Consider the following 15842-nt stretch of genomic DNA (forward strand, 5'->3'; position numbering starts at 1 on the left):
AGAGAAAGTCCTATGTGCAGATACTTGGGTATCAGTAGACCACGGGGTGAAGGAAAGGAAATCTGATATGTCTTCCCCAGGTAGGCCTCATAGCATAAGACCAAGTCCCCTACAGGCTATTTTTTCTACCTCTGGATGGAACCCAGTGCATAGTTGTGGAGCAGGGAGAACAGGGAATGACAGTTTGGTGTTCTGGAATGTTGCTCTATGGGAAGATGAACCACTTCGTAAAGGGAGAGTTGAGGCATCATGCTCAAGGCAGCAAAAATGGTGAGCAGAATGGCGTGAAGGAGCATAAGCGGGCTTCTCCATGGGCATGGACTCTCCCCAAGGCAGCTGTGGGAGGCGGGAGAGACTGGGCTTTCCAACATCCCCAGAGCAGCTGTTTGTCTTTGTTGATTTTTACCCTTTCTTCTAGGAAAGGTAACCTAACCTCTCTAAATCACGAATTTTTTACCTTTAAAACAGGGAGCATAAAAATACCACTGTAAGAATTAAGTGACATGATACATGTAAAGCTCTTACAATACTTGGCATGTAGCAAAGGTTCAATAATTGTTAATATATTATTATTTCACTTGGAAAACTCTCCTAATTAATTTAGAAGCAATTAGCTAAAAGCCGGCTACAGCCTGCTTCTAAAAATAATGATCATTAATTATGCACATGATTAAAACTGATGGGGAAGTGTATTGGTCATATCAGTGATTATTCTGTTCAATGATTATTGTTTAAACCTCCTTAGAAGATGTTTCTTAGAAAGTTAGACCACATTCGACAGTCAACAAATATTTCCTGAACACTTATTAAGTGCTAGGTACTAGGAATACAGTGATGAACAAACATCTTCTTCATGGAACTTACAAAAAAACAGGAAAGCAAATATAAAATTAATAATTACTCAAATAATTATCAATTGCAGTAATTATCAATTGCTAGATACTACAAAATGCTCATTGCTGACTTTCCCGTTTAGGTGCCATTTTGTATCTTCCCAGCAGACACTGGCCCAGGAATCAGATTTAGTTGTTCTTAAACATACACACACACACACACACACACACACACACACACACACATACCCTCAGATACAGGCCACTTATTATCAATACTAGAGGCCCGGTGCACAAAAATTTGTGCACTTGGCGGGGGGGGGGGGGGGCGCTGTCCCTCAGCCCGGCCTGTGCCCTCTCGCAGTCTGGGACCCCTCAGGGGATGTCCACCTGCTGGCTTAGGCCCGCTCCCCAGGAGATTGGGCCTAAGCTGGCAGTCAGACATCCCTCTGGCATCCCAGTAGCCCTCGGGGGATGTCCACTTGCCAGCGGGGAGTAGGCCTAAGCTGCAGTCGAACATCCTTAGCGCTGCTGAGGAGGCAGGAGAGGCTCCCACCACCACCACTGTACTGGCAGCCATCAGCCTGGCTTGTGGCTGAGCAGAGCTCCCCCTGTGGGAGCGCACTGACCACCAGGGGGCAGCTCCTGCATTGAGCGTCTGCCCCCTGGTGGTCAGTGTGTGTCATAGTGACCAGTCATTCCCAGTCGTTCTGCTTTTAGGGTCAATTTGCATATTACCCTTTTATTATATAGGATAGAAGCCTGGTGCATGGGTGGGGGCTGGCTGATTTTCCCTGAAGGGTGTCCCAGATTAGGGTGGGGGTCCTGCTGGGGTGCCTGGCCAGCCTGGGTGAGGGGCTGATGGGGGTTTGCAGGCTGGCCACAGCCCCTTCAGTGTGGGGGGTCCTGCTGGGGTGCCTGGCCAGCCTGGGTGAGGGGCTGATAGCTGTTTTCAGGCTGGCCAATCCTCCCAGTGGGGACCCTCACCCCATGAGGGCGTGGCCAGTCTGGGTGAGTGACTGATGGCTGTTTGCAGGCTGGCCAAGCCCCCCAGCAGGGACCCTCACCCTATGAGGGTGTGGACAGCCTGGGTGAGGGGCTGATGGCTGTTTGCAGGCTGGCCACAGCCTCCAGCCACCCAAGCTCCCAGTGGAGGCTGGCTGGAAGCAGGTATCTTGGATTTCTTTATCTTCTATAATTGAAACTTTGTTGCCTTGAGCGGAGGCCACAGCCGGCCAGGACAGGTGGGTAGCTTGGATTCCTCCATCGCTGGGACAACCAAGCCTCCTGCTTGCTCCAGCTCCGTGGCTGCCAGCCGGGCATGGCTTGGGGCATAGCGGAGGTGTGGTCAATTTGCATGTTTCTCTTTTATTAGATTAGATCAGGTAGGCATTTAGTTTTGGAGTCTTAGTTTTCCTATTAGTAAAATGGCGGATGTTATAACAATTACAATCACAAGGGATTATTGGAGGGTTTATTAATTGGGATTGTATACAAAAGTACCCTCAATGCCTGGTTGGCAGTGGGTGCCCAACAAATGTTAAGTTTCCTCCCTTCCTCCATTTCAGGCACATATTAAACTTAAGAGTGAATTCCTGTGAGTATCAAACTTGATGACAGAGATAAGATGAACATGCACAATTCACATATGTGATATCTGTGTCTTAATTGAGAGAATTGAGTGCATCAGTGTGTTGTTTTATTTCTAGTAATGTTACTAAAAACTACCACTCCTTTGTTCTATGTTAATTATATTTTAAGCTAGTCACTAATGAGAATCAAGTCAAAACCATTTCATTTAAGCAGCAGGTTAAAAGTTATCTTAACATCATCCAATAAAACACTAGCCCCCATAAAAAGGAAGTATGCAATAGTATGTGTGTGCATATGGGTATGTGTGGTGCTGGTGGTGGAAAAAGGATGCATTTATGTGGCCATTTGACCTAACATAAGGGCCAAATTGTCCCTTTGTAAAATGAAAACCCAATGATCATCAAATAAAAAACTGGCAATTTGGGATTTTTTTTCATAACAAGTGGATTAGTGAGCCAGCATCTTATCAGGAAATTATTTGCTTACTTAATTCTGCCATGTTTCCAGTTGACAATTTAAGAACAAATAATGGTAAGATATTGAATTATCAGAGACTATTAGAATTGGAAGGTTCCCAAGTGATCATTTCTTCTAGCTCTTGTTAATACTGGTATTCTTACATTGTAAATATACATATAATATACTATTGAAATGTACTACTATACTTCATAGAAAAATTATTTAATATTTTGGACAATTTTAGGCATCTAAATTTTTGATATCTTTCAATGTCCCCTGTTGATAGTTGCTATGTGAAAGAAATAAAGGGAAAATTATTATCTTACTAGGGGCCCAGTGCACGAAATCTGTGCACTGAAGGGAGGGGGTGTTCCTCAGCCCGGCAGTCAGACATCCTTCTCACAATCTGGGACCACTGGCTCCTCACCACTTGCCTGCCTGTCTGCCTCATTGCCCCTAACAACTCGCCTGCCTGTCTCATTGCCCCTAACCACTCTGTCTGCCTGCCTGAACTCCCCTAACCACTCTGCCTGCCTGATTGCCCCTAACTGCTCACCTGCCTGCCTGATTGCACCTAACCACCTCTGCCTCAGCCCCCACCACTGTGGCTTTGTCCAGAAGGGTGTCTGGAATGATATCTGGAAAGTCGTTTGGCTATCTGGTCTAATTAGCATATTACACTTTTACTATTATAGATTTTCCTTCAGCAAGTTCATAGCTTCTATCTTTAATTTGCTGAAATTGGCAACAATTCCCTCAAAGTGTGTGTGTGTGTGTGTGTGTGTGTGTGTGTGTTTTATCAATAAACTTACTTGATAGTTACTATAAAGTATCTATTTTAGGAAGATTTGCAGATAACTCCTTGCAGCAATCAGGGACTGTATTAATTTATAGTAGTCTAGTATTCAAAGTCAGTGGCAGAAAAAGGAAGAACTGGCTAACAAATTAATTTTTTCTGTGAGCAAACAGTTTAAGATGATTTTAATAATTGGTCTTATTAATATAGCCTACTATCGAAATATCCAGTTGTAAAATGAAATAATATGTGGATTTTATATTTCTGTGGACTTAGGAATATGGATTACAGATGTTGTCTGGAATGAACTAAAACTCAAAGAAATGCTATTTGAGAGATAATAAGCTCTAAATATTAGATAAAGTACTTAAGATTTTTTATCATAACATCATATTTAACTTTTTTTTATTACTTAAAAAATAATGCCATGTACTAATGGTGGGAATGCAGATTGGTGCAGCCATTAGGGAAAACAGTATTGAGTTTTCTAAAAAAATTAAAAATGATACCACCTTATGATACAGCAATTTAACTTCTGGGTATATATCCAAAGAAACCCAAAATACTAATCAGAAAGAATATATTCACCCCTATGATCATTGCAGCAGTATTTACAACTAGAGGCCTGGTGCACCAAGTTCATGCATGGGAGGGGTGTTCAGTCCCTCAGCCCGGCCTGCACCCTCTCTAATCTGGCACTCCTGGCTCCTAACCACTCACCTATCTGCCTGCCTGATAGCCCCTGCCTCTGCCTGCTTGCCGGGAGCCGGTCCATGCTTGCTGTTCAAGGGACCTGGCATATATGGCATACTGTTCTTGGCACTATGTGTTTTAACCCAAGGTCTCTGAGAAAGGTGGTTTCCCCAGGTAGGGATTTTCCCCTGAAGTTAGGGAGGGAATAAAACCCCTCAACTAAGTGCCAGGCGGGTAATTAATCCCTTTAACTATGAACAATCATGCTTAAACTACATAATCTTTTCTCCCTGGAATGGAGATAAGAAACGCCCTAACCTTTGTAATAGAGATTGATAGGATTGAATCAACTGGTATAAATACAGTTGTAACAAGACAGAAAGACTCAGAACTCAGAACACAGAACTCAGGAGACAGAATTCAGAAGACAGAACCTACACGGAGCCTGGAGACAGAAGAACTTCGCTGGAGAGAACATGGCAATAGATCCTGGACTGAACCTGACTATAGAACATGGCAAGAGAACCTGACTAGAACCTGGTGACTGAACCTGGCTGGAGATCTGAAGCAGAACCTCTCTGGAGATCCAGACCAGAACTTGGCTGGAGATCTTGGCTGGAGATCCTGGCTAGAGATCCTGGCTAGGCTGCTGATCAACTGAACGCTGTCTCCGTGTCCTTCCTTCTTCGCCGACTCCGTCCACACCTTTGGGGACCCCTGGACCCGCTGGGGCAGGACCCCGGCACCTGCTGGCCTGATGCCCCTAACTGCTCCCCTGCCAGCCTGATCGCCCCTAACTGCCCTCCCTTGCCAGTCTGATCACCCCTAACTGCCCTACCCTGTCAGCCTGATCATCCCTAACCACTGCCACCCTGCTCTTTGGGTCCTGGGTGCAGATATCTGGCTCCTTCTTCCCTCCTGTCAGAGTCTGGGGTGCACCGCGGGACCCAGAATCAAGTCCCTGCCCACCCATGTGAGCCTCAAAATCACGCAAGACCCAGACCCGGCCGGCCCCACCCCCGTCAAGCCCCGCCGGTGTGTCACGTCCCCAGCCAGGGCTGGGCGGGGACACAGCCTCCTGCTGATTGTTCGTTATGGTGTGAGGGCATGATGACTATTTGCATATTAGCCTTTTATTAGTACAGTGGGGCCTTGACTTACGAGTTTAATTTGTTCTGTGATGGAGCTCGTAACTCAAACTACTTGTATGTCAAATCAACAGTGAACGAGTGAGACACGTGATGCTGGGCTGATGTTGTGGCGTTCACTGTGATGTTCGCTGCGCCAACTAGAGGTGGGGTATCTGAAGCTGGCTTGTAACCCGAATTTTAGCTTGCAACTCAAAGCAAAAAATTGGCCGAGAGACGGCTCGTATGTCGAAAAACTCGTTAGTCGGGACACTTGTAAGTCAAGGCCCCACTGTATAGACTAGAGGCCTGGTGCATGAAAATTCATGCACTCGGGAGGGAAGGCCTTAGCTCTGCCTATGCCCTCTCACAGTCTGGGAGGCCTTGGGGGATTCTGCCGGGGTCCAACCCCAGCGGGTCCAGGGGTCCCCAAAGGTGTAGATGGAGTCGGCGAAGAAGGAATGACATGGAGACAGCGTTCAGTTGATCAGCAACCTAGCCAGGATCTCTAGCCCGGATCTCCAGCGAGGTTCTGTAGCCATGTTCCCTCGCTAGGTTCTCCAGCCAGGTTCTGTCCAGGCTCTCCAGTCAGGTTCAGTGTCCAGGTTCCAGTCAGGTTCTCCTGCCAATCTCTGTAGTCAGGTTCAGTCCAGGATCCCTTGCCATGTTCTCCCGCTAGGCTCTGTCTCTAGGCTCTGAGGCCAGTCCCTCTCCAGGATCCTCCGGCATGCTCTCGCCAGCGAAGTTCTTCTGTCTCTAGTTCTGTGTTCTAAATTCTGTCTTCTTGATTCTGTTCTAAGTTCTGAGTGTTTCTGTCTTGTTACAACTGTATTTATACCAGTTGATTCAATCCTATCAATCTCTATTACAAAGGTTAGGGCGTTTCTTATCTCCATTCCAGGGAGAAAAGATTATGTAGTTTAAGCATGATTGTTCGTAGTTAATGGGATTAATTACCCGCCTGGCACTTAGTTGAGGGGTTTTATTCCCTCCCTAACTTCAGGGGAAAATCCCTACCTGGGGATTCAACCTTTCTCGGAGAGGTGACTTTGGTTAAAACACAGCGCCAAGAAGGTGAGCAAACATATTAAGAACCGTATGCCATATATGCCAGGTCCCTTGAAACAGCAAGGATGGACCGGCTCCCGGCAAATTCCCCCTTTTTTATTTTTTAAAGGCAGGCATTAAAAAGAAAAACCTCAAATGCTCTCTTATATCCATTTTAAGAGTAGGATTGGCGCTTTCCGCTATTACCTGAGTCCTGATCTATCATCCCAGGGAGAGCTTGCCAATCCTGCACTTTCCCAGGGTAGAAAGGCTGCAGTGGGGTTAAGGATAAGGCTCCTTGGGCCTACCTTCTCCCATGCCTCTACATTTACCTTTCCGGCACCTTTCCTTCCTCAGAAAAGCATGGACGTATTTCTTGTATAAAATGTTCTGTCTGACTGGGAGTAACCTTAATTCCTCTGCTAACAAGCATATATGTTAAAAGATCAATACGGAGTCTTTTTTCTTTAGACTCAGTATGGCGCATCTTCTTAATCTAAAGATCAATACAGAGTCTTCTTTCTTTGGACTCAGTATGGCACATCTTCTCAATCTAAGTTCTGTACTATCCACCTTCTTACCCTACTTATCCTCTATAGGGGGGTCTGTAGCACCCTGGTGGAGTCCTATCCGTCCTGAGTGTGGGGTTCTCAATGGGGGGGCTTACCTAAGGGAATCCTGTTCCAGGGGTTCCCAAAGGTGTGGACGGAGTCGGCGAAGACTATCCACCCTCTTCCTACGGTGGAGTCCGATCCGTCCCGAATGTGGGGCGCTTACCTAGGGGTCCCTGTTCGGGCGCCATATGCCGGGGTCCAACCCCAGCGAGTCCAGGGGTCCCCAAAGGTGTAGATGGAGTCGGCGAAGAAGGAATGACATGGAGACAGCGTTCAGTTGATCAGCAACCTAGCCAGGATCTCTAGCCCGGATCTCCAGCGAGGTTCTGTAGCCATGTTCCCTCGCTAGGTTCTCCAGCCAGGTTCTGTCCAGGCTCTCCAGTCAGGTTCAGTGTCCAGGTTCCAGTCAGGTTCTCCTGCCAATCTCTGTAGTCAGGTTCAGTCCAGGATCCCTTGCCATGTTCTCCCGCTAGGCTCTGTCTCTAGGCTCTGAGGCCAGTCCCTCTCCAGGATCCTCCGGCATGCTCTCGCCAGCGAAGTTCTTCTGTCTCTAGTTCTGTGTTCTAAATTCTGTCTTCTTGATTCTGTTCTAAGTTCTGAGTGTTTCTGTCTTGTTACAACTGTATTTATACCAGTTGATTCAATCCTATCAATCTCTATTACAAAGGTTAGGGCGTTTCTTATCTCCATTCCAGGGAGAAAAGATTATGTAGTTTAAGCATGATTGTTCGTAGTTAATGGGATTAATTACCCGCCTGGCACTTAGTTGAGGGGTTTTATTCCCTCCCTAACTTCAGGGGAAAATCCCTACCTGGGGATTCAACCTTTCTCGGAGAGGTGACTTTGGTTAAAACACAGCGCCAAGAAGGTGAGCAAACATATTAAGAACCGTATGCCATATATGCCAGGTCCCTTGAAACAGCAAGGATGGACCGGCTCCCGGCAGGATTCCCAATTGCTGGTCTAAGCTGGGGTCAGACATCCTTAGTGCTGTCGCGGAAGCAGGAGAGGCTCCCGCCACCACTGCTGTGCTTGCCAGCCTCTGCCGCTGCGCTTGCCAGCCCTCAGCCTGGCTTGTGGCTGAGCCGTGCTCCCTCTACAGGAGCACACTGACCACCAAGGGCAGCTCTAGCCCCTCCCCCCATTGCCCCTCTGCAGCCGGCAGCCACAGCTCCCCAATCACTGTCCCCTCCCTCTGCCTGCTGGTACCCGCCTTGGCTGGCCTGTCGCCACCCACTCACTGGCCCTGCGCCCTGTTGTTCAGTTTATTTGCATATTAGGCTTTTATTATATATAGGTTAGCCAAGCTACAGAAGCAACCCAAGTGCTCATCAATAGGCAAGTGGATAAAAAAAGCTGTGGTACAATGGAATGTTACCCAGCCATAAAAAAGAACAAAATCTTACCATTTGCAACAGTATAGATGGACCTAGAGGGTATTATGCTAAGTGAAGTAAGTTAGTCAGAGAAAGACAAATACCACTGGATATTACTAGTACTTATATGTGGAATCTAAGAACAATATAAAACAACAAACAAAACAGAAACAGACTCATAGATATAGAGAACAGACTGATTGTTGGCAGACAGAAGGGAGGTTTGGAGGACTGAGTGAAAAAGGTGAAGGGCTTGAGAAGTACAGGTTAGTAATTACAAAATAGTCATGGGGATGTAAAGTACAGCAAAGAGAATATAGTCAATAATATTGCAATAACTATGTATGGTGCCAGGTGGGTACTGAAAATATAAGGGTGAACACTTTGTAAAGTATGTAATTGTCCAACCACTATGCTATACAAGTGAAACTAATACAAGATAATATTTAATGTAAACTGTAATTGAAAAACAACATTTTAAGTGCCACATATGCTAAAGTCAATTTTGCCAGCTGGAGGGATCTCAGATGTTTGTAAATTCTCATGTGCTGATTTTTTACTTTCAACAAGCAAATTTTCAGTCTTCTGTAGAAAACCATTACTTTGCCAAGTGGCATTTGGAGAGACAGCCATCAGAATTATGATTTGTTTTATTATTTTATGTTCTATGTCCATGGGTAAAACAAGCTCCAGATTGTTAAAAAGATTATTTAAGATTTTTAGTTCAATTGAATTTGGAACAAATTTTGGATATTTACTACAGCCTAAATTTTTGTAAGTTCATTGAAACATATATTTCCATAAAGAAGTTTTTATTGTAATTCAGATTGAAGAATTAATATTTTCATGGCCATTCAATTCTTCGTAGAGAGGCATATTTTAATGGATAATAAAATCTACTTGTGATACAAAACAAAATAAAAAGTGAATTGTTTGCATTAGAATATCACTAGAAAATCCACAACTCCCAGCTTGAGAGTGTGGCCTTTCATGCCTAGAAATTGGAAACTTCCAACAGCTTGACACTAAGTTGAACCTTGTAACATTCTCAGGGAATTTTAGCAAACAGCTGCGAAAAAGATGTGAGCAGCTGAGTGCTTGTACATTTGTTAATAACAAACAAATGAGTACATTAGGAAAGGCAAGATAATTTCCCAAGTGCTTCAATATGGAAGGTTCTAAAATTATTTGAACTAATTCTTTACCTTGTAGTTTGCTAATAAGCATTTTGGTGCACCTGAAATTATAGGAAATTTTCACTGAAAAGAAGGACAAATCGATCAATTCTCTAGGTACTTCTGGTGTGTTGAAATGGAAATATTTAAATTTCCAGCTACTGTACCAACATACCAGTGTGGTAAAAAGAGAGTGATATAAATTATAGGAAGACTGTTAAATTTTTCTCAAGAGGAAATGGTACATCATAACTGGCTGAAAACTCTGGATGTTTCTTAATTAGAAGGGTTCCTGCCGATGTCACTACAGTCAGGGTAACTGTTTGCTATTACTTTCCGAAAATAAGAGTTTACTTCCCCATAAAGGTAGAGCCACTGGGGTCCCCTATACCATATAAAAGAAGACTAACTAAAGTGTGAGGGCATCTTAGGACAAAAATTATATTTGAGTTAGGCAAGTTTTGTGTCCTCAATTTAATACCAGGCCCAGTTTTTCGTTTGAACCAAAGATTTCTTATAGCTTTATGGTCACAGAGGAGTAACTTTCGTCTTAATTTAGGTCCACGTTTCCTGGGTAGAGAGCCGTCTCTGAGCACTCACTTGGATTCTACACAGACTAGCTAGCACTGAATTCTCCTTGCCGGGCACACAATCATACCGTATAGATGACAAGTCCTGCATCTGCTTGGAAAGCCATTCCAATGGACTTTCCCAGTAGCTCTAGGACTTCACTTCTCTTCCTGAATCATCCTGTCTTTTCAGATCATATGGACCAATTTCTTGAAGTTTCAAACTTCGATTCAACATTCATTGCGAATCTTCTATACCAGGGACTACATTTGACATATTAAGCTAAATAAAACCCTGGCGTTTGTACTGACAGTCTGAGGGGAAGTGCCATGAAAACACCGTGCTGGGAGTGCTGTAATAGCTGACAGAAGGGAGTGAAGGGGAGAACCAGACACACATACGGATGCTGTCACTTACTAGCTTCCTGCCTGGCAAAGGTAATACAATTTCCCTGAACTCTGTTACTTCCTCCTTTCTTGGTAAAACTAGAATAATCACATTACATGCCTCAGGGGATTACTGTGAGGATAAAAAGAAATAATGAAAGGAAACCTGTTATTATGGTGTTTTATGTGTCATGAATGGTCAACTACTCTTACTATATTTGTGTAATACTTGTGATTTACCCAAGTCCATTTGTATATTAGAGAAATGTGATAGGACTGCAGATATAGTTCAAGAATTCACACCTATACCAGTTGCAAGATCCCTAACTTACACATGCAAAGTCGCTTTTGCCATATAAGGTAACTTTCACAGGTTCTGGACTAGCACATAATATACATAGGAGTCCACTATTCAGTCTACCCACAGTCACCCAAATTCAGGTGCTTCTAAACCATTGCCCTCCTAGCTGAATACACACAACCAATGTGAGGTCTTTAGATATCACATCCCCACCCTCTCAGCTTCATGAGATTTTATGTTGGGTTTCTCCATCATAATGACATCATCATTCTGAAAAGTATCATCACAGAACTTCCTGCTCTAAACGGACCTCAAATTTCATCTAATCTAGCACCATTTGAATATTTATTTATTTTGGCCTTCAAGTCTAAATGGAGAGGGGGAGTGAAGTATTTGAATTTACTTCTCAATTTCTCACTTAATTTGTTTTCCTCACTTGCCACTGATTTCCTGGCAACTCACTCTACCTATGGTTTCTCTTTCTTTAGCAAGAAGTATGCCTAGAAAATTTCCAGCTTGATGTATTAAGTGTTCAACATCTTAATCAGAGCAACAGATATAAATTTCCAACTATGATTAGAATAGATAAAATTTGAAGTCCCTTCAGGTCCTCAGATTCTATGATTCTGTTAAGGTTTTCTCAAAATAATATTGATGACAATTCTAATCTATAATAATAAAAGCATAATATGCTAATTAGACCAGATGTCCTTCTGGACAACCTTCTGGACGAAGCCGCTGTGGCAGGGGCCAAGGCAGAGGCAGCCGTCACGGTGGCGAGGGCCAAGCCCCTTGCAAGAATTTCGTGCATAGAGCCCCTTCTAGTGTCATATAAAGTTGCATCATTTTCCACTAGAAATGATTTCATGCTAAAGAAATGGCTGGGCTGTAAATCACTGTATTACTGCTCAGGATTGAACTGAATTTGCTGGAAATTTTCAAACCTAAATGACACTAGAGGTCCGGTACATGGATTTGTGCATCAGTGGGGTCCCTCGGACTGGCCTGTGGGAACTGAGCCAAAACCAGCTCTCCGATATCCTCTGAGGAGTCCCAGTTGCAAGAGGGTACAGGCCAGGCCAAGGGACCCCACCATTGCATGATCAGGGCCAGAGAGGGACCGCGGGAGGGCTCCAGGGAGTGTCTGGCCCATCTCACCCAGTTCCAATCGGCAGGACCCCAGCAGCAAGCTAACCTACCGGTCAGAGCATCTGCCCCCTGGTGGTCAGTGCATGTCACAGTGACTGGTCAAACGGTCAGACACTTAGCATATTAGGCTTTTATTATATAGGACTAGAGGCCCGGTGCATGAAATTCATGCACAAGGGTAGGGGGTCCCTCAGCCCGGCCTACGCCCGCTCACAATCCAGAACCCCTCAGGGGATGACCAACTGCCAGTTTAGGCCCTGCGGGATCAGGCCTAAACTGGCAGTTATACATCCCTCTCACAATCTGGGACCACTGGCTCCTAACTGCTAGCCTGTCTGCCTGCCTGATAGCCTCTAACCACTCGCCTGCCTGCCTGATCACTCCTAACCCCTCTGCCTGCCTGCCTGATAGCCCCTAACCTCTCTGCCTGCCTGCCTGATGCCCCTAACAGCTTGCCTGATCACCCCTAACTGCTCTTCTACCTGCCTGATCGCCCCTAACCACTCACCTGCCTGCCCCATCACCCTTAATTACTCACCTGCCTGCCTGATCGGCCCTAACTGCCTCTGCCTCAGCCCCCACTGTGTCAGCTTTGTCCGGAAGATGTCTGGAATGACAACCAGAAGGTCGTTCAGCTGTCCAGTCTAATTTGCATATTATGTTTTTATTATTATAGATAGTTTCTAATTTTCAATGATACATATGTTTGGGTAGCAGAAGTGTGGTAGAAAGAGTTATGATTTAAAGTCATATGAATCTGGATTCAAATTTCAGGAAAACAACCAAGCTACAGGCAAGTATTTTAATTTCTCCAAACCTTTACTTTCTTATTAGAAAAATACACATATGTAAATGCTGGGGGGATTAGATGAGATAATGGTGTAAAGCAACTAGCAATAGTTGGCACATAGTAGACACCCAATAGACATGAATCTGAGTCCTTCAACTGTGTTTATCTTCTTCTACATGCCATCAACTGGGCTTGGCTCCAACACTTTATCCCCTCCTCTCCACACGCTCCACCATTTAAAGGATAAAAGCAAAATGTCCCTAGTTTGACACTCAAGATCCTTGTTAAATTGGGTCCATAATAAAAAATAATGATTAGCAAATATATTGATTAGCAGATTTATAGTTACAAAGGACAATTATTCATTGAGTAAGGCTCTATGTTTACTGATGGCTGCTATGACATAAAATTATAAACTGTAATGAGGAAAAGACCAGTAATGGTCATACATGCCTGGCATATCCAGGCAGGCAATAGTGACTATTACAATCAATAAGTTCTTAGGTCAAAGATAGTCTCATTGTTGAAATAGCAAACTATTACATTAAAAGTTAATTAAAACATTAAAATCCATTCCCTTTAATAGTTATTATAAATTTATTACAATTTTCAGCTACACTATTATCAAGTTTTTCTTGTTTCATTTTTCACGACTGGAACAAATTAGCCAAAAATAGACTTAAAAATGTGAGTTTATCTTTTCAGTTTCTTATTTATTTAATCTTCCTAAAATATTTTGTGGTCTATATGGGGAGAGAGATTGTGTTATGTGTCAAAAGTAGACTTGCTCTACATTGAGCCTGAACAAAGTAGGTTATTGAAGAGGAAGTGGAGTTTGAGGTCATCATATCCCCCTGATACAAGGCATGTATACTGTTTAAATATTTCTCCAATTTAGGTCTGTCTCCTTAAATTCTATCTTTGTAGTATCTTATTTGGAACTGCTAGCAAAAGTTATAAACTCAGCAGTGATACAAAAAAAGTTAACTTTCCAAAACCCACTCCTTTGGCTTTTACTTATTTTTTTCTCGATGAAATTGAGAAAATTCCCCTTATATCAGATATACGTTTATTTGGAATACAGTATACAACTCACTCACTGTTTGAAAACAAAACAAAACAAAATAGGACACATTCAGAGCTTCCTTATGTAACAAAATATTAGTACATTGAATATACTATGGTTAATGTACATGGAACCAAGAGTATGGAGTCTTCATTAATGGAGGATCTGTTAGTTAAAATTTATTTCACTTGAGCATTCACTTATTACCCCTTCTAGAGTTATGATTCTCAAGATCTAAATGAAATTTCAGCCCATTACACTGTTAGGATAATTTTATTAATAAAGAAATTCTGAATAAATAAAATTCAAAGTCAGAAGTTTGACAGGTTTTAACTGCTGAGGGAATATAAACTCATTGAAACCTTAGGGAAAGCCGAGTAAATGTATGAGCCTTAAATTCATCTCAGTTCAGAAAAGAGCACTAGGAATATGTTGCTACTTATATTGTGCTTGCTTTTCAAGACCAAATGGTTTTTCTTAATTGCTAGTGACTTCCTATGGCATATATCTAGTATGGATATTAATTTGTTGCATATCTTCTCATGGAGATGTTAACCATAAACAACTATGAAGTGTGGCTTAATGCTCTCAGTATTTTTAATTTTTTGAGGAATCTAAAAAATTGGCCGCACCAATTTGAGTCACTGACAGTGCACGAGGGTTCCCTTTCTCCATTACCTTGTCAACACCTATTTGTTGACTTTTTGAAAACAGCCATTCTGACTGATGTGAGGTGGAATGGCGAATCGCTGTGTTGCAAACATGAACTAATATAATATTGTATGCCAACTACACTTTAAATAAATAAATAAGTAAAACTTCCTGGTTGTTACACTTAACATTTTTTTTACAAGTGTCGTTATAAACATTATGAATGAAACCTTATGCATTGTATTGCCTTATAAAAATTCAAACATCTAAGCTATCGCTCTAACCACCCCAATGTCTTCTTCTATTCTTTTTATATTCTGGGACTTTTTACATAAAAATTTATTATTGCAAATTTATTTTTATTTTTATATATTTTGCTTTTCAAGAATTATTAAATTTCCATGGTGTTTTTTAATAATGTTTAAAATAGTTACATAAACAAGTCTATACTGAAATGGCATTAATCTTAAAAACTTTCTGTTAAATAATTTATTCTTTCTTTTGATTCAGCCTTTTTGGTCCTGAAGACATTTATCTTCAGAAGTTTCTGGGTTTGTTTTATTGTTATTTAAATTTATTAAATATTTTACCTTTTCTTATTGACTTTTTTTTGTTCTATAAAAGACCTCTAAGGGCAAACTGATTTTCCCCCCTTTATAAGTAATCCTTTTCCCTCTAGAAACCAACCCTCTCTGCTTTACTGTAGGAAACTGTCTTTCCTCTTGAAATTCAATTATTTAACTAAGTACATGTAAGTGCCAATCTCATTTTAACAATTTTGATTGCTACATGATAAATACATTTGACCTGAAAATTCAGATCTTCATCTCAGGAAAGTATTTTTTTATTGTGCCTAATTTTTATTTCAATTTTACATGCTTCTCTCATTTTCATAGATCTTTTCAATCTAGAAGACTGATTCAAATCATTTCCTTTACATCAGTAATTCAGTTTTCCACAGTAGTGACTCTACTTTTTATTGACTACAATGTAATAAAAAATTTTATATATAGTAATAACTTTCTCCATATTTTTTCACTACCTACCTAGTTCATTTTATTTTTTAGTCTGAGACTATCATCTTATCTTTCTGCTTTGTCTCTGAGACTATGTTTTATTGAATCTTATTGTGGAGCACAAAGAAGTTATTATCTGAACTTTATTGTTTTATTAATACAGGATTATTTTCAGATGGATGCTCTTTCTCTTTTTATTT

Source organism: Myotis daubentonii, chromosome 5 (assembly GCF_963259705.1).
Source record: "Myotis daubentonii chromosome 5, mMyoDau2.1, whole genome shotgun sequence".
NCBI classification, from domain to species: Eukaryota; Metazoa; Chordata; class Mammalia; order Chiroptera; family Vespertilionidae; genus Myotis; species Myotis daubentonii.